The sequence below is a fragment of the Phyllobates terribilis genome, unplaced genomic scaffold (assembly GCF_046119375.1).
Source record: "Phyllobates terribilis strain yellow unplaced genomic scaffold, ASM4611937v1 Scaffold_186__1_contigs__length_3700242, whole genome shotgun sequence".
NCBI lineage: Eukaryota > Metazoa > Chordata > Amphibia > Anura > Dendrobatidae > Phyllobates > Phyllobates terribilis.
Window position 1 is genome coordinate 1,259,026 of NW_027362946.1, and position 25,925 is coordinate 1,284,950.

The window sequence follows — 25,925 nt, forward strand, 5'->3', positions numbered from 1 at the left end:
GGTTCTTCTCACTATAGTAATGTCAAATACATGGATGCTAAATGTGGTTTGGGCGCACTGCAAGGCTCAGAAGTGAGGGGGGGATCTGACTTTGGGAGAGTGGATATTGCTGGATTGGGTTATGGAAGCCATGTAACCTTTCAAGAGCCTTTGAGCCACTAATAATGTGGAAACCTCTGGTTTTCCACTGACAGATGATGGACCTGAGTGGGGACTTGTTTTTTGTGAGATGAGTAGAAGTTTTTATTGGTATTATTTTCACCTACATAACATTGCTTGGTGGCTTTTTATTCCATATTAGGGAGGCAGAATTAACAAACAGTTGAACACTACGATCCACTGGTTCATCCTATGAGGTTTTCTATTAGACTGTGAACTGTTATTGTCTTGGTGAATAATGACGGCTAACATAGGGCAAAATGAAAAAAAATCACAGAAAAAGATACAGCCTTACCAACACCAAATCATATAACAAATGCACTAGCAGGATGCCACAGACCCCCATGATAAAGGTGGGGGCAGCGCAGGTGCAAAATACTGATGGAGCAACCACTCACAATCATACCAATTCATGGAGGGGGTGGTTGCCTAGTATTAAAGATGCACACAGATGAAGCTTGCATAGGACGCCAGTCACAGAGGTAGGTGTGATGCACAGTGTCTGGCTTAGAATAGTGATGTTGTCCATACTATTAGATCAGGAGGGCTGCCCAGCACTATATAAGTGCACCCCACATGGACAGACACCCCAGTACACCCAACCAACACTAAAATGCTAATGCATTTGTTATCTGATTTGGTGTTGGTAAGGCTGATTTTTTTCTATGATGTTTTCTTGGTAGATAATGATACTTTTACATAAAGTAAATTTTTACGGAGAGTTTAAGTAAAAATATTCCACAATATAAATTTTAAGGATATGTTATTCATAAATAATAATTGGTTTTCTTCTTGGCAGATGACTGTACCAGGAGATCAGAGGAACAGCTGACATCTTCAATTTTTAAATCAGATGATCTTGAGATCCCACAGGATACAATTGAAGTGAATGCCATTACTCCAGATATACCATCATCATCATCCATTCACAGCAAAGATCTGTCATCTGATCCTATGAAACAGGTCCTGTCTTCTGATTCGTTACCGACTACTAAGGAAAATCAAGGTCACAAAATAAGCATTAAAAAACAAACTGCTCCTAAAGCAAAGAAGCCATTTTCACATTCTGAATATGGAAATAGTTTTTCCCTCGAAAACTTTTTTCTTAAATATCAAAGCATTCACACAGCGAAGAATAGATTTTTTTTGTTTCAAGTGTGGGAAATTTTTTAACCAGAAATCAAATCTTGTTAATCACCAGAGAAGTCACACAGAGGAGAAGCCATTTTCTTGTTCAGAATGTGGAAAATGTTTTACAGAGAAATCAAGTTTAATCAAATATCAGAGAACTCACACAGGGGAGAAGCCTTATTCCTGTTCAGAATGTGGGAAATGTTTTAGCCGGAAAACAGATTTGGTTGAGCACAAGAGAACTCACACAGGATAGAGGGCTTTTTTCGGTTAAGACATGAGATCTAACTTGATAGAAGATTACAGTCCGGGGAAGACTGGAAACAGTCATATAGACGGGTGGTGATGTAGTCAGTGATGGACTCTGGCCAAATATGTTTCAAGAGCCGCAGTAGAAGATGAAGGAGTCGTCGTCCTCCTCATGAAGTACAGTACAGACCAAAAGTTTGGACACACCTTCTCATTTAAAAATTTTTCTGTATTTTCATGGCTATGAAAATTGTACATTCACACTGAAGGCATCAAAACTATGAATTAACACATGTGGAATTATATCCTTAACAAAAAAGTGTGAAACAACTGAAAATATGTCTTATATTCTAGGTTCTTGAAAGTAGCCACCTTTTGCCTTTTGATTTGATGACTGCTTTGCACACTCTTGGCATTCTCTTGATGAGCTTCAAGAGGTAGTCACCGGAAATGGTCTTCCAACAATCTTGAAGGAGTTCCCAGAGATGCTTAGCACTTGTTGGCCCTTTTGCCTTCACTCTGCGGTCCAGCTCACCCCAAACCATCTCGATTGGGTTCAGGTCTGGTGACTGTGGAGGCCAGGTCATCTGGCGTAGCACCCCATCACTCTCCTTATTGGTCAAATAGCCCTTACACAGCCTGGAGGTGTGTTTGGGGTCATTGTCCTGTTGAAAAATAAATGATGGTCCAACTAAACGCAAACCGGATGGAATAGCATGCCGCTGCAAGATGCTGTGGTAGCCATGCTGGTTCAGTATGCCTTCAATTTTGAATAAATCCCCAACAGTGTCACCAGCAAAGCACCCCCACACCATCACACCTCCTCCTCCATGCTTCACGGTGGGAACCAAGCATGTAGAGTCCATCCGTTCACCTTTTCTGCGTCGCACAAAGACACGGTGGTTGGAACCAAAGATCTCAAATTTGGACTCATCAGACCAAAGCACAGATTTCCACTGGTCTAATGTCCATTCCTTGTGTTCTTTAGCCCAAACAAGTCTCTTCTGCTTGTTGCCTGTCCTTAGCAATGTTTTCCTAGCAGCTATTTTACCATGAAGGCCTTCTGCACAAAGTCTCCTCTTAACAGTTGTTGTAGAGATGTGTCTGCTGCTAGAGCTGTGTGTGGCATTGACCTGGTCTCTAATCTGAGCTGCTGTTAACCTGCGATTTCTGAGGCTGGTGACTCGGATAAACTTATCCTCAGAAGCAGAGGTGACTCTTGGTCTTCCTTTCCTGGGGCGGTCCTCATGTGAGCCAGTTTCTTTGTAGCGCTTGATGGTTTTTGCAACTGCACTTGGGGACACTTTCAAAGTTTTCCCAATTTTTCGCACTGACTGACCTTCATTTCTTAAAGTAATGATGGCCACTCGTTTTTCTTTACTTAGCTGCTTTTTTCTTGCCATAATACAAATTCTAACAGTCTATTCAGGAGGACTATCAGCTGTGTTTCCACCAGACTTCTGCACAACACAACTGATGGTCCCAACCCCATTTATAAGGCAAGAAATCCCACTTATTAAACCTGACAGGGCACACCTGTGAAGTGAAAACCATTTCCGGTGACTACCTCTTGAAGCTCATCAAGAGAATGCCAAGAGTGTGCAAAGCAGTCATCAAAGCAAAAGGTGGCTACTTTGAAGAACCTAGAATATAAGACATATTTTCAGTTGTTTCACACTTTTTTTGTTAAGTATATAATTCCACATGTGTTAATTCATAGTTTTGATGCCTTCAGTATGAATGTACAATTTTCATAGTCATGAAAATACAGAAAAATCCTTAAATGAGAAGGTGTGTCCAAACTTTTGGTCTGTACTGTAGTTATTTCTCATGTCACGTGTAATGAATATCTCCTGCAGTATTGCTAATGCCGATTGCAGTGTCGGTAAATGAGACGAGAATTAACTTTATGGAAGATGAGTCTTTGAGAAACGTGTTCAGCTACAGACTCCAAGGAAGAAACTGCTTGTTGTCTGTGGCCTAAAATATATAGGTTTTATTAGTACATGTAAAGAAGAAAACTAAATACTGTAAAATAATATATGTCCTCATAGGTTTCCCCTTATTATCTCCAGTAATTGTATTATTACACAGGATTTTTATGTTGTTACATCGGCTCATCATCTTCTCATTCAGGTCTCTACAATATCAGATCCTCTCAGTGAAGATCTTCTATTTAAGAGACTTTTCCTTATGGACCCATCAAAAATGGATATGGACAGAGACAAAATGGTGGAGAGGATATTACACCTCACCCTAGAGATCCTCTTCCGGCTTACTGGAGAGGTGAGAGATTCTGATGACGTCACATTACATCATTCTTATCTATGGGAATAACAGATGGACAGAACTGGAGAGGTGAGGACTCTGGAAATGTCTGGAGGGAGATTTATTTATATGTCTTTCCATAACCAGGATTACATATTAGTGAAGACCTCTAGTGAGCGCTGTCAGGTCCATGTGTCTGAGGGATGGGAAAGACCCCTGAGCCCAATCACAGGGTCTCCACCTCAACCCCTGATACATGAGGACATCAATGACCAGAAGATACTAGAACTCATCTACAAGATGATTGAGCTGCTGACTGGAGAGGTGACACTGCTGGGGATGCTGGGACATTATACAGTAACACTATGAAAGGATCGGGGGGATGACTGTCCTTGTATGTGTCAGGTTCCTATAAGATGTCAGGATGTCACTGTCTATTTTTCCATGGAGGAGTGGGAGTATTTAGAAGGACACAAAGATTTGTATAAAGACGTCATGATTGAGGTTCCCCATCCCCTCACATCACCAGGTAATAGACAGGACTAAATACACACGGCCCATAATTATCTGTATGTAAAGAATGAATTCAGTCCCTGTATGTGTTTCCTCCAGATCTATCCAGTAAGAGGACAACACCAGAGAGATGTCCCCGTCCTCTTCCTCCACAGGACTGCAAACAAGAAGATCCCAATGTTCCTCAGAATCATCAGGTAGATGGAGAGAAGATATCATGAGATCTCCCCTATGATGTGTAGACGGCTGTGAAGGTCTTGTGTTCAGTCTTGTTTTATCCACCAGTATTATATGTTTTATATTTGTGTAATGAGAACGGTGGAGATAGCAGGATTAGAGTTGATCATAGATGGGACTTCTCCATCTGTTTGTGACTTTTATAATATTTGTTTCAGGGTGAAGATCTGACCCATATTAATACTACAGAGACATATGTGAGGGGTGATGAGCGGTGTAAAGAGGAGAATTCTACATATGACTACCCAGGTGAGTAGTAACCACTAAATGCACAGAAGTTACAGATTCTTCTCCGTCATCGGCTGTGGCTGCTTTATCGGTCGTGTAGTCCGGCCGTATCACAATCGTGTGATCACCATTTTGCCTCTAGAACACAATATTCTCTTCCACCTAAAACTGTTCAAATGATTTTGGGTATTGAAACCCTTTTCCATAGAACTTACAACCTGGAGGATCCACTTACTACCTGTGATTAGGAGACGTTACCTGCCCAGATCTGTAAACCACAAAGCCAGAAAATCACATGAAGAATAATATTATGATGGGCCTGTAAGAGAAAGCGGAGGGTAATGATGGTGTTGGCTTCCTAGAACCCTGATATCTTATAGGATGAATCTACCTTCTCTCCCTTCTGTGCTGCTGAATGTCCTCATATGGTCCCTACAAGACCAGGCCCAGTCTTTCTGGCCAAACTTCACTTTTATGATCTACAACATTAAATGTGCAGTAAGGCCAAGTGTGAATTTCTGTACAATAACAAGAGTTTCCCTTTTATCCTGACTTTTCAGTTTCTTTTAAAACCGACTAACTTCAAACAGGATTGTGATAAACTAAACAAAAGCAAACATTACACCTGTGACATGATATCTCTCGAAGATAAATTTAAGACACCTCATCTCTGCACTATTATAAAAAATTCTCTTTGAATGTCTAATATTTCTTGAAACTCATCTGACAGAAAATATTGTCCCTTATGATAGTTTAGATTGCCAAGAGCCACCGAGCCCCATACTCCAATTACCCCAGAGAGGTTTCACCACTAGTTACTCACTACTTACTGATGAAAACTGTTGAGATTGGTCATTTCAGTAGATGTGTTATTGTCTATACTCACAGTTTTGACTATAGTACTTAGTGCCCAAAATACTCTGATTTAACCCCTTCCTGCAGCCAGTTTTGTGTTCCTATCTGGGCCCATTTTTCAAATCTATAGAAAAACACCAAGGTTACTTACCGGTAGCCGGTTTTTCCTGAGCCCATGACAGCACACCTTGAGAGAGAGGATCCGCCCCACCAAGGACAGGAAACCGTCTGAAATAAAAGGGCGGTACCTCTCCCTCGCTTCAGTTGTTTACAGAGCATTGAGAGGACCTCCCTAAACAGGTTAGGCACATAACCAACACCACAATATACATATACACACCACCCCAAACAGTGCACACCAGGGTGTGAGAAACATAGAAAAAATAAGGGGGGGAAACTACGGGTGCTGTCATGGGCTCAGGAAAAACCGGCTACCGGTAAGTAACCTTGGTGTTTTCCCCTCCCCCATGACAGCACACCTTGAGAGAATTTTGGAGAATTTATGAGCACCCTAGGGAGGGACCACCGCCTGAAGTACCCTTCTCCCAAAGGTGAGATCAGAAGAGGATAGATCCAACCGATAGTGCTTAAAGAAGGTGGATGGTGTAGACCAAGTAGCAGCCCTACATATCTGCTCGATCGAGACGTCTGCTCTCTCTGCCCAGGAGGTTGCAACGGCTCTGGTGGAATGAGCCCTCACATTGTCCGGGGCTGGAACCCCTGTGGACGTATAGGCTAAGCAAATGGCCTCCCTGAGCCACCTAGAGATGGTACCCTTGGACACCCCGTGACCTTTCCTACACCCTTGAAAGGCCAGGAACAGAGAACAGTCTTTCCTCCACAGACTAGTCATGTGAATGTACTGTAGCAGGGACCTCCTAACATCTAGGCTATGGAACCTGACTTACCCTGGGTTCTTGGGATTGCTGCAGAACGAGGGTAGCACAATCTCCTGACTACGGTGAAATCTAGATACCACCTTGGGAAGGTATGCTGGATCTGGCCGCAAGGTGACCCTATCCTCAAAGATTTGTGTGTAAGGAGGATTAACCGAAAGGGCCTGCAGATCACCTACCCTACGGGCTGACGTTAAGGCCACTAGGAGGATGGTCTTAAGGGTGAGAATTTTTGGAGAAACCTTGTGTAGAGGTTCAAATGGTTCACTAGTAAGAGCGTTCAAGACTAAGTTCAGGTCCCAAGGATCTAACCGGTCCTGCTCTGGCACAGGACTTGATAAACCTCGAGATCCACCTATTCCCAGCCAGATTACAATTGTAGAGTGCTCCCAAAGCTGAAACTTGAACCTTAAGGGTCCCTGTAGCTAGACCCAGGACCCGCCCCTTTTGCAGAAATTCCAGGATCCCTCTGATCGGAGGTTTGCTCGATAGCGGGATATCTATAAACTCTAGGAATTTACCCCAAACCCTGCTATAAATCTTAGTTGTAATTAGTTTCTACTTTATTGGGGAGCAGAAAACCAAGCCTGGTGAAAACCCCTTGCTACTCAATAGCGACCTCTCAAATTCCATGCCGAAAGATGGAACCCCCTGGCCTGGGCATGGAATACTGGTCCCTGCATGAGAAGGTCCGGCCTCTCTGGTAGAATCCAGGGATCTGACACCGACATTAGCTGAAGCAGAGAGAACCAAGGCCTCTTGGGCCAAAAAGGGGCTATCAAAATCACCCTGGCGCCTTCCTCCCGGATCTTCCTCACCACTACTGGAATCATCACTAATGGCGGAAAGGCATAGGCCTTCCTGAACCCCCAAGGAATCTGGAGGGCATCTACGGCATGGGGATTTTCTGCCGGATTTAGGGAGCAAAATCTCTGCACCTTTCTGTTTGCCCTTGTGGCGAACAGGTCTATGTCTGGCTGCCCCCATAACTGGACAATCTGATGGAAGACCTCCGGGTTCAACCCCCACTCCCCCTGTCTTAGGGTATGGCGGCTTAGAAAATCTGCTTTCACGTTTTCTATCCCCTTTATGTGAAGGGCGCTGAGGGATAGGAGGTTTCGCTCTGCTAGACCAAGGATCCTGTCTGCCACCACCATCAGAGGGCGTGACCTTGTCCCTCCTTGGTGATTCACATAGGCTACTGCTGTCCGGTTGTCGGACCTGACCTGGACATGGTGATTTTGGATGTGAGGGAGGAAGCCCCAGAGGGATCTTTCTACGGCCCAAAGCTCCTTTAAGTTTGAGGATGCTCCCCCCTCGTGGTAAGCCCAGTGACCCTGTATTGCGAGTTCTGCCAGATGACCCCCCCCATCCGGAACTGCTTGCGTCGGTCGTAATTACCCGATCTACTGGTCTGGACCATTGAACGCCTGCGGTTAGATTTCCCCTGACTGTCCACCACAAAAGGGAATCTACTACTTGTGGGGAGAGAGAGAGCCTGCCTTCTAAATGCCCGTTGCAGGACCTCTGTGCTGACAGGACCTCCCACTGAAGCCGCCTCATATGCCCCTGGGCCCACATTACTGCTGGGAGACAGGCCGTCATAGAACCCAGGAGGGACATTGCCTCTCTCAGAGACATCTCTGGAGCTTGAATGGCCTTCGAGACTAATGCAATCAACCTGCAGATTTTGTCCTCTGGGAGGAAGCAGGTTTGGCGACGAGAGTCTAGGATTAGACCCAGAAAGGTCTGAGTCCTGGAGGGGGTTAGTCTTGATTTTTGGAAATTTACTAACCACCCCAGCTGATGCAACACTTCCGTGACCACTAGGAGCTGACTGGAGCAGTGGGCTTCTGTTTTCCCTATTATCAAGAAGTCGTCTAAATATGGCACGATCACTACATTCTTGATCCGTAGGAAGGCTGTCACTTCTGCTATTAGTTTCGTAAATATTCTCGGAGCAATGGAGAGGCCAAAGGGTAGGGCAGCAAACTGAAAATGCCTCAGCTTCCCCTGAATAAACAGGGCTACTTTCAGATACTTCTGATACTCCGGATGGATTGGGACGTGATAATATGCGTCCTTCAAGTCTATTACAGCCATAAAGCAGTTGCGATGTAAGAGCTTCACTGCCGAACTTACTGACTCCATCTTGAAAGTCTGGTTTTCTACTACTTGGTTCAGACTCCTGAGGTTGATGATGGTCCTTAAGGACCCGTTTGTTTTTTTTATCATGAATAGTGGGGAATAGAACCCCCTCCCTCTCTGTGTTGCTGGTACTTCGAGAAGGACCTGCTTTCCTACTAACTCTAACACTTCTGTTTCCAGGGCTAATTGTTCTTCCTGGACCTTTCGTAGGGGGGTAACCACAAAGGTCCGCCAGGGGGTCTGGCTGAACCGGATCTTCAGGCCCCCACTGATAATTTTCAGAATCCAGGGGTTTGCTGTTATCGCATCCCAAGCTGGAAGAAAGTGGGAAAGCCTTCCACCCACTTCCAGCCTGGCGTCATTGGGAGGATCTCTTCGAACTCGAGGATGGTCCTCCAAACATGTAGCCCGATTCTTTTTTGGACTTGGCTTCCCATTTCTTTTTGTCTCCCGTAGGACGACCCCGGTTAAATTTTCTCCTCCGAAAACTAAATCTTCTTGGTTCCCCCGAAAATCCCGGGAACCCTTTGGTTTTATCGCCTGCTTTATCCAACAGGTCTTCTAACTTTTGACCAAACAGGAGTCTACCATCACATGGGAGGGAGCACAGTTTCTGTTTCGAAGGTAGGTCGCCTGGGCAACCTTTGAGCCACAAGGCCCGCCTGGCTGCGTTGGATAGTCCCGCTGCCCTAGCTGACAGTCTGACCGAGTCAGCTGAAGAGTCGGCCAGGAAGGCCGATGCTGTTTGTATTAGAGGTAGCTCTGCAAGTATTGCCTGTCTGGAGACCTTTTTATCTTTAAGCTGGTCTTCCAGCTGTTGGAGCCACACCATCAAGGACCTCGCCACACAGGTGCTAGCCACCGCTGGTTTTAGGCCACCTGCCGCCGCCTCCCACGTGTGGCGCAGGAAGGAGTCAGCTCTTTTATCCAGGGCATCTTTTAGGACGCCAGAGTCCTCCAAGGGCAGGGAAGATCTTTTCGATGACCTTGCCACAGTTCCGTCCACCTTGGGGATCTTATCCCAAGGTTCCGCATCCTTCTCTTCGAAGGGGTACCTTCTTTTGGAGAAGGAGGGTAAAGCCCCTGATCTCTCAGGTCTCCTCCACTCCCGCTCAATGAGGCCCTGAATCTTACTGTTAACCGGAAATGAGCGTCTCTTCTCTCCCAAGCCCGCAAACATGATGTCCTCCCGGGATTTAGATGCTCTCTCTTCCTCCAGACCCATGGTTGATCTTACTGCCCTAACCAGTCTGTCTGTATTCTCAATGGGGAAGCAGGGTCTACCGCCCCCCGATGAGGAAGAGGACGATGAATCCCACTGCTCCTCGGACTGGGAGGAATCAGAGACGGGGGAAACCTCTCTACGGGGCCTTTTCTTCCCTCTAAGGAACCCTTTCAGGGACCCCTGAACTTCTGCATGTACTATGGACTTTAAATCTGCAGCAAAATCCCGGGAATTCTCAGCTATGGTTTTGGTCACACAGCCCTGGCAAAGTGGTTTCTGCCACTCTACTGAGAGAGAAGCTTGGCAAAGGGCACACACTATGCTTTTGCTTGGCACTACTCTTCTTAGGCTCCTAAAAAAAGGAAGCACATAAGAGACTTCCCGTTATTAACCAGTGACATTCACGAAGCTCACTCACCCTCGGAGGTCACAAACGGATACCGGATTCGGAGGCTGTCGCGGAACCGATGATTCCATTCTGGATGGTCCCGAGGCACTCGAAGCCTTACTCCTGCGGCTGCCACTACGATTACTCGAGCGGCTGTCTGTATACGATGCATCCCTCTGCTTTTTCTGTTGCTGAGGTGGGGGGGTAAGCTGCTGCTGCTCCTGGCTGTCTGGATCAGCCATGTCTCAGAAGCGCACCACGCTTCCAGGATAGCTCCCCCCCCTTAAATATAGGGCCATCCAGCCTCCTCCGGTCTGTGGGCCCTCCCCCTTCCTCAGGCCGGAGCTCCGTTGAAAAAAAAAAAAAAAACGGCCTGGGATGCTCCGATGGGCGCCACCATCTTGGATCGGCGCCGCCTCCTGACGTCACCCAGCGCGCCGCTCCCAGCGTGCCCTGCGCCGTGACGTCAGGCGCGTCACACCCGGAAGCGTTCCACACTGCAGGGGGAGGACGGCGCCGCGGTCTCCGGGAGGACAGAGCCTGCCTCACCGCGTGCGCCCCGCAGAGACCCCAGGGGAAGCTGCGGACGGCGCTTCTGGGATACTGAACCCGGTGCACAGGCCAGTGCCCGCTCTTCCACACCGGGACAGCCCCAGGTAAGTCTTCTTTCTTCCAGACAGGTTCCCCATCAAGGACAGGAAACCAACTGAAGCGAGGGAGAGGTACCGCCCTTTTATTTCAGACGGTTTCCTGTCCTTGGTGGGGCGGATCCTCTCTCTCAAGGTGTGCTGTCATGGGGGAGGGGAAAATACTCTGGCTTCTCTTCAGAACGTAAAAATCTTTCGCCTTTTACTAAAGATTTCCATGGAGAGGAGCAAAACTGAGTTTTGTGAAGATATTTTTTCTATTTTTTTTTTTTTTAAACACAAATTGAGAGATTGCGGGAAATTTTACTTTGATTTTACAGAATGTCTGCAAAACTGCTGAATGGTTTGTGGTATCGGGGTATTTATTTTCTGGGCGTTGACTGAATGCTTTTGCTTTTTTTTTTTTACCCTTAACTGAAGGATGCTCTGAAAATGGAAAGAAAAAAACAACCACAAGGAGCTGAAAAATGGAGAGCTTCATCTGCTCCCCCAAACCCGCTATGTTATTAAACCACTAAACCCGTTAAAGAGGTTATGTACGGTTGTCCTGAGGAAGGAGTCGGTGGTCTCTGAAAAGCGTAGACAATAAACCTACATTTTTATCCATACTAATGGTTTGTCATGACTCCAGAGAACGCAGAAACAACTTCCTTTCCCAGCACCTATCTCTGACATTTTTCAAATCTGACGTGTGTCACTTTATGTGGTGATAAGTGTTGGAATTCTTCACAAAGGATAATAGGAAACAAATGGACCTTACAAATAATATTCCATCTTCTCTTGAATCCGACAATACCCTGTATGCAATTGTACACTGCTGTCTGGGCACATGGCAGGTTAAGAAGGGAAGGAGCGCCATTTAGCTATTTGAATGCAGATTTTGCTGGGATAGTTTGCAGACACAATGTATTGGGGAAACTGTTCATGGTCACCTGGCAGCTCAAAAGATGGTCACCACAAACAGGATTAGCGCTATCTGCTGCATTTTCCAGATCCCAGGGTTTGCCTTGCTCATCATCCTTTAACCCCTCTACATGGATTTGGACTTGGACAGAGATCCCCCTAAGCTTGGGCCACAGTGTTACCTAATGTTTTGTGGTGTGAGATGGGAAGAACAATAGTCAGATAGCCGGGTCAGAACCAGGAGGTCAGAGAAAATACAAAATCACACAAAAGTAGTCAGTAAACGGGCCGAGGTCACAACAGGAATCAAATACACAAGCCGGGAGCTGAGCACAGAGGACTGACCCAGAGGAGAGCAAGGCTGTATCTGGCAGCTTCCAGCAATATGCTTCCAGCTTTAGTAGGGTGCGGTGCTCTCCAAATGGCTGAAGCAGGGAGCAGATTATTCCAGCTGGACAACACACACACCCATACTGCCAGACTGGATAGTACTACTGGTCCCAGACACCCTAATCTTAGTGGCTGGACAGAGCCTGGGCCGCCCAGAGCTTCTGGTTCTATCGTCTCCTCCATCACCAGCGCCGCCTGCAGGATGAATAAGATGGTGAGGGAAGCAGACGTCACAGGAGCAGATCCCAGAGGAGATGGGACCCACCATTTACAGAAGCCCTAATGTGACCAAAATGCCGAAAACCAGAGCAGTAGAAATCCCCATAAAGTGACTCCATTTTGGAAATTATAACCCTCGGTGAAATAATCTATAGGTGTAGTGACTATTTTGATTCCACAGGCACTTTCCGGATATTAGCACGCAGTGGATGATGGAGAGTGAAAATTACAAATATATAATTTCATTACCAAACACATAGTGTCCAGATTGTGCTCCAGGAGACACACACCGTAAATTAAGTGGGTTCTTCTCACTATAGTAATGTCAAATACATGGATGCACAATGTGCTTTGGGCGCACTGCAAGGCTCAGAAGTGAGGGGGAGATCTGACTTTGGGAGAGCGGATATTGCTGGATTGGTTTATGGAAGCCATGTTGCTTTTCAAAAGCCTTTGAGACACTAATAATGTGGAAACATCCGTTTTTCCACTGACAGATGATGGATCTGAGTGGGGACTTGTTTTTTGTGAGATGAGTAGAAGTTTTTATTGATATTATTTTCGCCTACATAACATTGTTTGGTGGCTTTTTATTCTATATTTGGGAGGCAGAATGAACAAACAGTTGGACACCACGCTCCACTGGTTCATCCTATGAGGTTTTCTATTAGACTGTGAACTGTTATTGTCTTGGTGAATAATGACGGCTAACATAGGGCAAAATTAAAAAAAATCACAGAAAAAGATACAGCCTTACCAACACCAATAATCGTACCAATTCATGGAGGGGGTGGTTGCCTAGTATTAAAGATGCACACAGATGAAGCTTGCATAGGACGCCAGTCACACAGGTAGGTGTGATGCACAGTGTCTGGCTTAGAATAGTGATGATGCCCATACTATTAGATCAGGAGGGCTGCCCAGCACTATATAAGTGCACCCCACATGGACAGACACCCCAGTACACCCAACCAACACTAAAATGCTAATGCATTTGTTATCTGATTTGGTGTTGGTAAGGCTGATTTTTTTCTGTGATGTTTTCTTGGTAAATAATGATACTTTTACATAAAGTGCATTTTTACGTAGAGTTTAAGTAGAAATATTCAACAGTATAAATTTTAAGGATATGTTATTCATAAATAATAATTGTTTTTATTCTTGGCAGATGACTGTACCAGGAGATCAGAGGGACAGCTGACATCTTCAATTTTTAAATCAGATGATCTTGAGATCAAACAAGATACAACTGAAGTGAATGCCATTACTCCAGATATACCATCATCCCTTCACAGCAAAGATCTGTCATCTGATCCTATCAAACAGGTCCTGTCTTCTGATTCATTACCGACTACTAAGGAAAATCAAAGTCACAAAATAAGCATTAAAAAACGAACTGCTCCTAAAGCAAAGAAGCCATTTTCACATTCTGAATATGGAATTAGTTTTTCCCTTGAAAAGTCTTTTCTTAAACATCAAAGCATTCACACAGCAGAGAATAGATTTTTTTGTTTCAAATGTGGGAAATTTTTTAACCAGAAATCAGATCTTGTTAATCACCAGAGAAGTCACACAGAGGAGAAGCCATTTTCATGTTCAGAATGTGAAAAATGTTTTAGCTTGAAATCAGATTTGGTTGAGCATCAGAGAATTCACACAGGGAAGAAGCCTTTTTCCTGTTCAGAATGTGGAAAATGTTTTAACTGGAAATCACATTTGGTTGAGCACAAGAGAATTCACACAGGGGAGAAGCCTTTTTCCTGTTCAGAATGTGGAAAATGTTTTAGCTGGAAATCAGATTTGGTTAAGCACCAGAGAATTCACACAGGGGAGAAGCCTTTTTCCTGTTCAGAATGTGGAAAATGTTTTAACTGGAAATCAGATTTGGTTATACACCAGAGAAATCACACAGGGGAGAAGCCTTTTTCCTGTTCAGAATGTGGAAAATGTTTTAGCCGGAAATCAGGTTTGGTTAAGCACAAGAGAACTCATACAGGGGAGAAGCCTTTTTGCTGTTCAGAATGTGGGAAATGTTTTAGCTGGAAATCAGGTTTTGTTACGCACAAGAGAATTCACACAGGGGAGAAGCCTTTTTCCTGTTCAGAATGTGGGAAATGTTTCATCCAGAAATCATATTTTGTTAGGCACCAGAGAATTCACACAGTGGAGAAGCCTTTTTCCTGTTCAGAATGTGGGAAATGTTTTAAAGATAAATCAGATTTGGTTAAGCACCAGAGAACTCACACAGGGGAGAAATCTTTTTCCTGTTCAGAATGTGGGAAATGTTTTATGAAGAAATCATCACTTCTTAGTCACCAGAGAACTCACACAGACGAGAAGCCATTTTCATGTTCTTAATGTGGGAAATGTTTTACACGGAAATCAACTCTTAACAAACTTCATAGAAGTCACACAGGGGAGAAGCCTTTTACATTTTTAACCGAAAATTGTATCTTCATAAAGGGGTTGTCCACTACTAGGACAACTCCTTCTCATTCCTCATGTTTGGCCTTGTTAAAATAAAAACACTCATACGCACTTACTGTTCTGGCGCCGTTCCATTGGTGTCACAACTTGCGTTTCCGTAAGGCTGTTACATCACACAAGATTGTTACATCACACAATCCTGCTGCCAATCAACGCCGCCTTCAGACGTATTGTACATCAACAGGAAGGACATGGCCTGGACATAGCACCAAGAGAATGCACACAGACATAGCACCAAGAGAATGCACACATTGAAAGCACTCTCTTCAGACCGTGTTCTTGGGGGAATTATAAGCAATTTACAGCCTCAAACATGACTTTCGATATGGGAAAGAAAGATCAGAGGTTAATCTGAAGTCCTCCACCTCTGTCAGCATGTCTGGTATGCAGCGTTTCTTATGGAAGGTCTCATCATCCTTCTCTGGAGCTATTACTGCCTCACCTCAGCATGGAAAAAGAAGCAGTCTTAACCCTCATGATGCCAGACAGCTCCAGCCTGTAAGTCCTGCACCAACTTCTCTCTTAATGTAGGCCTCACAAGAAAACACCACCAATCTTCCTGTACTCTCACCAAAGCCCACATACTAAGCAGTGCTTGCTTCACAGGGACATTTACCCCCTATCCACAGGTTATTCTGATATGGGGAACAACATAACTTATTTGTATATCATATTGTGTCTATGACTCGCCCCCAGGGTCGTGGGGTACTCGGCAGCCGGGTCTTGTGGCTGCTTTTGAGGGATATCATGGTGGCTGGCCCGTTCCGTGACCCAGGGCGGTCAGTAAAAAGGGGAATAAAGTTTATGGGATAGTTTGTAAAGCCACCTGTGGTGTCTGGTGAGATTCACCAGCGCTGCTGCAGGCCGCTGAGGCCGGTGGTAAGGCAGCTCGGGTGGTATAGCTCCCCACAGGCGGAGCTAGGCCTCAGGGCAGCGGGGATGCAAGGATGCAGGACAAACGGGACCCGCCGGGTCAGAGCAAGAACAGGGACAGACACGATTGTCACTTCAGTACCTTTTCCTGGTGGAATTCAGGCACATCCCGGAGCACTGTAGGGTGAAGGGTGCACTAACGGATTCTCCCCAGTGAGCTGGTGTAGGGCCTCCTGTTTCTTGCCTTTGCATTGTAAGTTTCTGACCTGCCTGGAGCTAGGCCTAACTTTGTCTCTGTTCTGCACCTGCCGACATTGTGGTAGGGCCTTCTGTTGGAGATCACTCTCCCTATTCTTTGGGGTCTCCGTGATTCCTGACCCTGGTACGTATCAGCTTTTGGTGATCCTGGGACAAGTAGTTCGCCAGGGGTTAAAGTCGTTTTCTACTGGTCATGAAGATCCACGTAGACTCGGACCCGGTGTCCGGTATATACTTCGGGGTGAGCTGGTTAAGCTCCTCTGCCCCCTATGTTACTCAATTTCCACTCGCCTTCGGCCCCGCTCGGGCCCTCACTAGGCTACACACACACTGCAGCCGGGACGCTGCTCTTCTTCGCCGCACACTCCTAGCTCTCTGTAGCATTGGCGTCTCTGCCCCCTGCCAGACAGAGACGCCGTCCCTCTCACCTCCTCGCTCCCCGCGCGGCGTCCTCCAGCGCTCCTCTCCCTGCTACTGCCGGCGCGCGCTCCTTCCTAGGCACTGTGCTTAGGGCGCGCGCGCGCGCTCCCTCTCTCTTAAAGGGGCCGCGCGCGCCGTCCTAAGGAGTCCCCGGCCAATAGCCGGAGGACCTCCCATATATAAGGCACCTCCTCCAAAATGGAGGTGCCCGAGCAATAGTTGTTGCACAGTGTACTTACTTCTGCTTCAGCCCTCAGGTCCAGTTGCCAGCCTGACTACTGTTCCAGTCCGCCAGTCTGACTACTCTCCAGCCCGACAGTCTGTCTTCCGGTCATCCGCCAGTCTGTCTATGGGCAAGTCCACCTGCTTACCAGGAAGCACCAGCCAGTTACCTGCCTGCTACCTGCCGTGCCTGCTAGCCCGCTCACTTGGGAGCACTCGTCTGTTACCTGCCTGTTACCCGTTAGCCTACCTGGAGGCTTGGCCGTCACTTGCCATGACCACCTGATAGCCTACCTGGAGGCTCCCGCTGTCACTTGCCGTGACCACCTGTCTGCTAACCCAGAGACTTCTGCCTGCTTGCTGTGTCCATCCGCTATACCGGTTAGTCCCAGCCATCTGACCCGTGGGAGCCACCTGCTCTCTTACAAGGTCGTCCCCAGAGTAGCACCTGGTCCCTCTGCTCGGTCCCTCCCTGGTCACGGAGTCGTTAGCCGCCGTCTGACCATGGTCGGTCTGAGTTGATACTTAGTTACGCTCCTCTGGGTCCCTCCTTGCACCGCGGCACAGAGGTTCCACCACCCGGACCCGTAACACTCTCTATCCTGAGCTCTGTGAGTTCTAGTCTGGACTCACTCTACAGACTGTACTGAACTCTTTCTGCAGGAACTGCTAGGCTCTGGCTTGACTGCACTGACTCCTTCTGTGTCTGAGCAGGAACTGCTGAATCACTCACTGAGCTGCCTGGCTCCACCTTCCCTTTATATATCCCTAACAGGCTCCCTCTGGTGGTCTGAGGTGGAAGGTGGAGGTGTGTGAATGCTTATAAGGGCCTCTTGTGGAGAAATCCCCTAATGCACCCCTCTAGGATCTGTGGTACCAAGCGCAGCTGGGCGCCTCACCTATCCCTACTAAAGAAGATATGGAGTAATATATTCAGAGGCTGGAGACCACATACAATACTGAAATACGTCCCCTCACGTCTGTCCTGTCACAGCTTACTGACAAGGTACAGAGATTAGAGGATAATGTCATCCAAGTTGGAGGCCATCATAATGCTCAGAAACTAACACTGGATCGTCACAGCCAGTAAATAAACTATCTGTTTAATATGGTTGATGATCAAGAAAATCACAATAATATCTGGATAAGGGGTATACCTTAAAGCATCAATGCACAAGTGATTATGCCAACACTGCGATCATTATTCAATAATATCCTTGGTGATCCTATTGATAAGGAGGTGGATATTTAAAAGGCGCACCGCACAATAGGCAATCATGGCCCAGATCTTGAGCATCCAAGGGACATTATCTGTCACATACATTTTTTCAATGCAAAAGAGGCCATTGTGAGGAAAGCCGAGGAGTTGGATCCTGGTGATTTAAATGGAAAACACATATAATTGCTCACATATCTATCCTGAATGACACTTGCTAAAAGAAGGGTATTGAAACCACTACTTGATGCCATCCGGGAAAATAGCCTGATGTACTCTTGGGGGTATCCATTCCAGCTGTATATTTTCAAAGATCCAAGCAACATGAGGCTTTTCTGTGATGCCCTGGACATTCCATATATCTGACTGGCCACCTGCTCCACCATTGCCACAGAGAGGTCCAGCACGTCACAGAAGACGTTCAATGGATCAGGAACTTGATGGTGATGCAGCCCGATGGGAAAGGAACCTGCCAATCATATGAGCTCCTGAAATGAATCTTGTCTTCCCTGATGAGAGACAGTTTGCAGATACTTATTTCTTTCTGCATATAATTAGATATATCTAAAGAGAGTTTTAGGTGCCACTCTTCCACTATATAGAATGTCTAAGTTCATATGTTAGTACGGCATTTAAGTTGAGTTCACATTATATTTCTGTAATATCAGGCTGTATTACTTTACTCGCTATATATTCCATGGTTCCCACTAATAGGAACCCTAGGGCTGAAGGTTTCACTTACACCTGTAAAGACAACCCCCAGTTAGGGACTTGCATTGGGATCTGCTTGTTTCGCAATTTCCTACTGTTTTGATATATTCATAATCTATACTTCTTAGACACTGAGAGGTAGACGTTACTATCTACCGTCTATACTTCCTCTTTTAATCTTTCTCTCTTCCATTCCCCCTTTTTTTCATATAATATGGCACAACTCAAAACTTGTTCATTGAATGTCAGAGGACTTAATGTTCCAGAGAAAGGAGCTCAAGTGTTTTATCGTAGGCATAAACAGCACGTACATTTTCTATTTCTTCAGGAGTCACACTTTAGAGGTGATCATATACTGTACCTCAGTTTACTAATAGATAGCATTTTTCTGGGATGCCAAGATGATTAATGTTTTGAAGTCTTGCTCCTGTATATTGTAATCTGACTATGCCGCACTCCACCAAGGCTTCACATGTTGGAACCTAAATGATAATCTGCTGAAAGATTCACTCTGTGCTCAGACCTTCTTGAGACTATAGACTGCTTCACATATATGAGCATGATGAAACTGCCTTACCATTTAAATGGGAAGCACTCACATGCGTCCTCAGAGGGATAATAATAAAACATAGATAAAGGTTAAAAAAAGGAGAGAACAGCTAAAGTCTCCCATTTGCTTGAGCGGATTGATCTACTTGACAAACAACATAAGTGATCTGCTTTCCTCCAGGTATACGTAGACCTGCTTAACGCTAGAAGGGAGCTAAAGTAGTTTCATGGACGGGGTACTCGCAAATATTGTGTAATTTCAGGGCACCTACTTATGGAAGGAACCAAGTGGAAGCTTCCATTCTCGGTACTAGATATGGGGCCTCCTCGAGAAAATGACTTAAAATGTCGTACACTAAAGTTAATATATAAGGCGTGGGATAGGGGTAAAAATATTCTGGGAATTGGAAAGTACACAAATTATACTCCTTTATGGCACAACTATAACTTACCAGAGCTACATAAACTAAAAAATGTTAGTGAGTGGGAGGATATGGGTATATGTTTGGTGTCAGAACTCTTGAGGGATGGATTATTCAAGATGTTTGAACAAATAAAGGCAGATTTTAACCTTCTGCATAGGGTGTTTTATCAATATCTGCAAATACATCTTGCATATAGTACACAACTAGAATAAACGCCATACTGATTGACATCACCCAGTAGATACCATTACTACATCGATGGATACAAAAGGTCTAATATCCCTTATTTATAGGCAGTTACTGGCCCTACATTTGGATAAATATCCTTTGATAGTTAAGACAAAATGGGAGGAGGATGTGGGTCCCTTATCTGAGGAGCAATGGGGGAAATACTGGATTTGACACCGAAACTTTCATTGTCAGAATCACAAAGATTGTCCCGAATTCTTCTCATTCATAGGGTATATAGATCCCCAAGTATTTTATTTAAAATTGAAATACAAACGGATGACACATGTCCTAGATGTGTTCAAAATGACGCCCACCTGATACATATGATGTGGGAATGTGTAAATATTGGCGACTAATGGAACGTACCAATCGCTCTTGTACTATCTGTATCTGGGATACAACTTCAGTTGGAACCTAAAATCTGTATCCTAGGACTCCTGGGAGAGGACGTAGACCCAGACTCCATATGGCAATAGCTAGCTCAAGAATATTATTCCTAGCCAGAAAGTTGTTGGCCCTACATTGGATAGACAATTCTCCCCCAACAATAACAGAACTAAAATCCAGGATAAATAACACTCTACGCTTGGAAAGGGGATCTTATATTAAAGGAACACTCTCAAGAAATCCATACACATAAGGGAGCAATGGTTAATTACCCCAGATATTGCTTCAGAAATACTATACTGGACCATTTGTACATATCCCTGCAGTAAACCAGGAATTTATATCCTTATACCTAAGGTGTTAGCAAATAATAATTGTCTCAGTCCACACAACTGCCCCTTCTTAGATATATTCTTTTTCTTTTGACGTCCCAATAGGGAAAAAAAAGCCGTCAGGAAGTATTCAGATATTCATGTACAAATGTAAAATTACTATTCCAAAACATTGTAGTATAGAGCGATATTAGGGTTTATATCATTGTAAACCGGTTCTTTTATTGTTTACTGTTTTTTCTTTCTTTTTATTTTTGTCACAAAGTTTATATGACAAAAAGAAAATGTTGGTCTTTCTTTCTTTTGTTAAATAAAAATGATCTGATTGAAAAAAAGAAAGGAGCGAAGGTCTTTACTAGATCAAACGTATACAAAATGCCAAGATCGCATGTGAAGGTACTCGTATGATTTCACAGATAAATGTGGTCTCTCATTGACAAGGAAGTTTCATCCACGGATGCAAAGGACATATGGCTCCGGCAAAAATTAAGAGACCACTGAACAGTTTTCTATTGGAAAGACTGGTGGACAGCATGGCAAGAGGATTGAAAGCTGTGATTAAAAATCATGGTTAGTCCACCAAATATTGATTTCACATTTAAAACATGAGTAATTTGAGGTCTGAAAGCACTGTTTCTCTGTTTCTTTTTTAGTATTTTGACACTTTATCATTTGCTGCAAATAAATTCAAAATTTTTAGCTTTGAATTTCGGAGACGTGTTGTCAGTAGTTTATAGACTAAAACAACAATGTACATTTTACTCAAAAATATACCTATAAAGAGAAAAATCAGAGAAACTGAAAATTTTGCAGTGGTCTCTTAATTTTTGCCAGAGCTGTATGTATCCAAAACAAAAAGAGCTCCACTGCTATAAATTCATAACCCCACTGACATAGCTGACGCATTTCATTGCTGTTATAGCTCACTACATAATATTCATGGAAAACACCACGACATGCCACCTAATTTTCTTGAAACAAAAATTGACAAATATATTAAGGACACTGCCGTTCCTTCCTTACAGACCCCTGAGCAGGAGATACTAGACAAATCTTTCACTGAACAACAGATAGGGAATGATTTAATGGCCTCTCCTATCGGGAAGAGCCCTGGGCCAGATGGATTCAATAATAGATTTTATAACATGTTTGCACCTCTGTTCTTACCATTAGTGTTCAATAATATCTCAGAAGACTCCCCCTTTGCCCCCCAATCACTTGAGGCTCATATAATGGTTTTATCAAAGCCTGGAAAAGAACTAAATGCCTGCCCTAATGTTCATCCAATTTCATTAATATATACATCAAAATATTCTCTAATATAATTGCATCATGGCTCTCCCACTACCTACCCTCAATTGTTAGCAACGATCAGGTTGGTTTCGTTAAGGGTAGAGAAGAGCGTGATAATACAAATAAAACATTGTTAGTTTCACGTGCAAAAAAACGGGATCCCAATGTGCCTTGTTTCTATGGACGCTGAAAAAGTGTTTGACACAATGCACTGGACTTTCTTGAAGAGCACCTTATGACAAAATGGGTTAGGCTCTTTCCTGTTATCTAAAATTCTATCCTTCGACACTGACCCTAAAGCGATAGGGTAAACGGCCTTCTCCCTGACACATTTTCTATTAAAAATGAGACTAAGCAAGAGTGTCCCTTATCACCTCTCCTATACACATTGGTGATGGAACATTTTGCGGTAGCATTACAAAAAAATCCAGATATTAGTGGAGTTACTATAGGCTCAAATCACTATAAACTAGCTCTATACGCAGATGACTTGTTGCTCTATTTTCAAACCCAATTATCTCATTTCCGTCTATACTAAAGGAATTTGAAGAATTTGGCCAAGTAAGAGATTTTAACCCCTAAACCCCCGAAGGTGGTTTGCACGTTAATGACCGGGCCAATTTTTACAATTCTGACCACCATCACTTTATAAGGTAATTACTCTGGAACACTTCAATGGATCCCCCTGATTCTGAGAGATTGTTTTTTCGTGACATATTGTACTTCATGATTGTGGTAACATTTCTTCGATATCACTTGCGTTTATTTGTGAAAAAATCGGAAATTTGGCGAAAATCTTGAAAATTTCGCAATTTTTAAAATTTTAGTTTTATGCCCTTAAATCAGAGATATATCACACAAAATAGTTAATAAATAACATTTCCCGCATGTCTACTTTACATCAGCACAATTTTGGAACCAACATTTTTTTTTAGTAGGGAGCTATAAGGGTTAAAAGTTGACCAGCGATTTCTCATTTTTACAACAAAATTTACAAAACCATTTTTTTAGGGACCACATCACATTTGAAGTGACTTTGAGGGGCCTTTATGACAGAAAATACCCAAAAGTGACACCATTCTAAAAACCCCTCAAGGTGCTCAAAACCACATTCAAGAAGTTTATTAACCCTTCAGGTTCTTCACAAGAATTTTTGAAATGTGGAAGAAAAAAATTAACATTTAACTTTTTTCACAAAAATGTTATTTTAGACCCAAATTGTTTTCTTTTCGCAAGGGTAACAGGAAAAATTGGACCCCAAACTTTGTTGTTCAATTTCCCCTGAGCATGCAGATACCCGATATGTGAGGAAAAAACATTGTTTGGGCGCACGGCAGGGCTCGGAAGGGAAGGAGCGCCATTTGACTTTTTGAATGTAAAATTTGCTTGGATAATTAGCGGACGCCATGATACGTTTAGGGAGCCCCTGATGTGCCTGAACAGTGGAAACCCCCCACAAGTTACCCCATTTTGGAAACTAGACCCCATGGGGAACTTATCTAGATGTGTGGTGAGCACCCTGAACCCCCGGGTGCTTCACCGAAGTTTATAACATTGAACCGTAAAAATAAAATTTTCACATTTTTCCCACAAAAATGGTTTTCAGCCCCCAATTTTGCATTTTCATAAGGGTAACAGGAGAAATTGCACCACGCAGTTTGTTGTGCAATTCCTCCTGAGTAGGCAGATACCCCATATGTGGGGGAAAACCACTGCTTGGGCATACGGCAGGATTCGGATGGGAAGGAGCGCCATTTGACTTTTTGAATGTAAAATTTGCTTGAATAATTGGCGGACGCCATGTTGCGTTTGGAGAGCCCCTGATGTGCCTAAACAGTGGAAACCCCCCACAAGTGACACCATTTTGGAAACTAGATACCTCAGGGAACTTATCTAGATGTGTAGTGAGCACCTTGAACCCCCAGGTGCTCCACAGAAGTTTATAACATTGAGCCGTAAAAATAAAATTTTCACATTTTTCCCACAAAAATGTTTTTCAGCCCCCAATTTTGCATTTTCATAAGGGTAACAGGAGAAATTGCACCACGCAGTTTGTTGTGCAATTCCTCCTGAGTAGGCAGATACCCCATATGTGGGGGAAAACCACTGCTTGGGCATACGGCAGGGTTCGGAAGGGAAGGCGCGCCATTTGACTTTTTGAATGTAAAATTTGCTTGAATAATTAGCGGATGTGCCCCTGATGTGCCTAAACAGTGGAAACCCCCCACAAGTGACACCGTTTTGGAAACTAGACCCCTCAGGGAGCTTATCTAGATGTGTGGTGAGCACCCTGAACCCCCCAAGTGTTTTACAGAAGTTTATAACATTGAGCGCTGAAAATAAAAAAATCAAACTTTTTCCACAAAAATTATGTTTTAGCCCCAACTTTTTTATTTTCACAAGGTAAGAGGAGAAAATAGACCCCAAAAACTGTTGTGCAATTCCTCCCGAGTACGCCAATACCCCATATGTGGGAAAAATACAGTGTTTGGGCACACGGCAGAGTTCGGAAGGGTGTGTGACTTTTTGAACGCAAAATCGGCTGGAATCGAGAGTGGATGCCATGTCGCGTTTGGAGAGCCCCTGATGTGCCTAAATAGTGGAAACCCCCCACAAGTGACCCCATTTTCAAAACTACACCCCTCAAGGATTTTATCAAGGGGTATAGTGAACATTTTGAACCCAGAGGTAGGACACAGAATTTGATAACATTAGGTCATCATATTGAATAAGTTGTCATTAGTCTTGAGTGCAAGTGCTCGATACGTGAGTTTGCATCGGGTGCTCGGGTATGCACCATGTATCGCGGGTGTTCGAGTGACATGCTCGAGTCCCCGCCCGCATGTTTCATGGTTATTAGACACCTGAAAAAAAACATGCGGGGATCGCTCGTGCATGGCAATCCCCGCAAAGTTTGTTTGGCTGTATAACAGCTGCAAAACATTTGGGGCGGAGACTCGAGCATGTCACTCGAGCACCCACTATACTCGATGCATACCCGAGCACCCGATGCAAACTCAAATAGCGAGCACTTGCACTCAACATTAGTCGCCATATAGTCGTGATTTTTTTCTTTACTTCTGAAAAAATCCCAACCCCATCACAACCCTAACCCTTTTTTTTTTACACCTTTCATCGTGCAATATAAGTGATTAGACAACTTTATTCTTCGTACACACGCGGCTCCGCTCCGTATACCTCGTACACACACGGCTCCACTCCGTAAACCTCGTACACACGTGGCTCCGCTCCGTACGCCTCATACACGCGCGGCTCTGCTCCGTACGTCTCGTACACGCGCGGCTCCACTCCGTACGCCTCGTACACGCGCAGCTCCGCTCCGTACGCCTCGTACACACGCGGCTCCGCTCCGTACGCCTCGTACACATGCGGCTCCGCTCTGTTCGCCTCGTACACCAGCGTCTCCGCTCCGTACACCTCGTACACCAGCGTCTCCGCTCCGTACACCTCGTACACACGCGGCTCCGCTCCGTACACCTCGTACACACGCGGCTCTGCTCCGTACACCTCGTACACACGCGGCTCCGCTCCGTACACCTCGTACACACGCGGCTCCGCTCCGTACACCTCATACACACGCAGCTCCGCTCCGTACACCTCGTACACACGCGGCTCCGCTCCGTACACCTCGTACACACGCGGCTCCGCTCCGTACACCTCGTACACGCGCGGCTCCGCTCCGTACACCTCGTACACGCGCGGCTCCGCTCCGTACGCCTCGTACACGCGCGGCTCCGCTCCGTACACACGCGGCTCCGCTCCGTACACCTCGTACACACGCGGCTCTGCTCCGTACACCTCGTACACGCGCGGCTCCGCTCCGTACGCCTCGTACACGCGCGCCTCCGTTCCGTACACCTCGTACACACGCGGCTCCGCTCCGTACACCTCGTACACACGCGGCTCTGCTACATCCACACTGTAAACCCCTCCTGACCCCACACATAAACTTCAGCTCATCCAGCACCATGACAACCAGCACAGCAGAGTCCTGCATCCACTGAGGCCCCTGATCATGTGACCCCTGACTCCTCCCCTCCTGTG

General features: G+C 45.0%; 1 non-coding gene and 1 pseudogene across 1 annotated transcript; both read left to right on the plus strand.

The window, feature by feature from the left end:
* The first annotated feature begins 1,046 nt into the window (after positions 1 to 1,046).
* Positions 1,047 to 25,925, plus strand: part of LOC141212787 (uncharacterized) — a 32,764-nt pseudogene continuing 7,885 nt past the window's right edge.
* LOC141212825 (U5 spliceosomal RNA) lies at positions 11,106 to 11,224 on the plus strand. Its single transcript, XR_012282415.1, has one exon. It is a non-coding gene; the product is annotated as a U5 spliceosomal RNA (small nuclear RNA).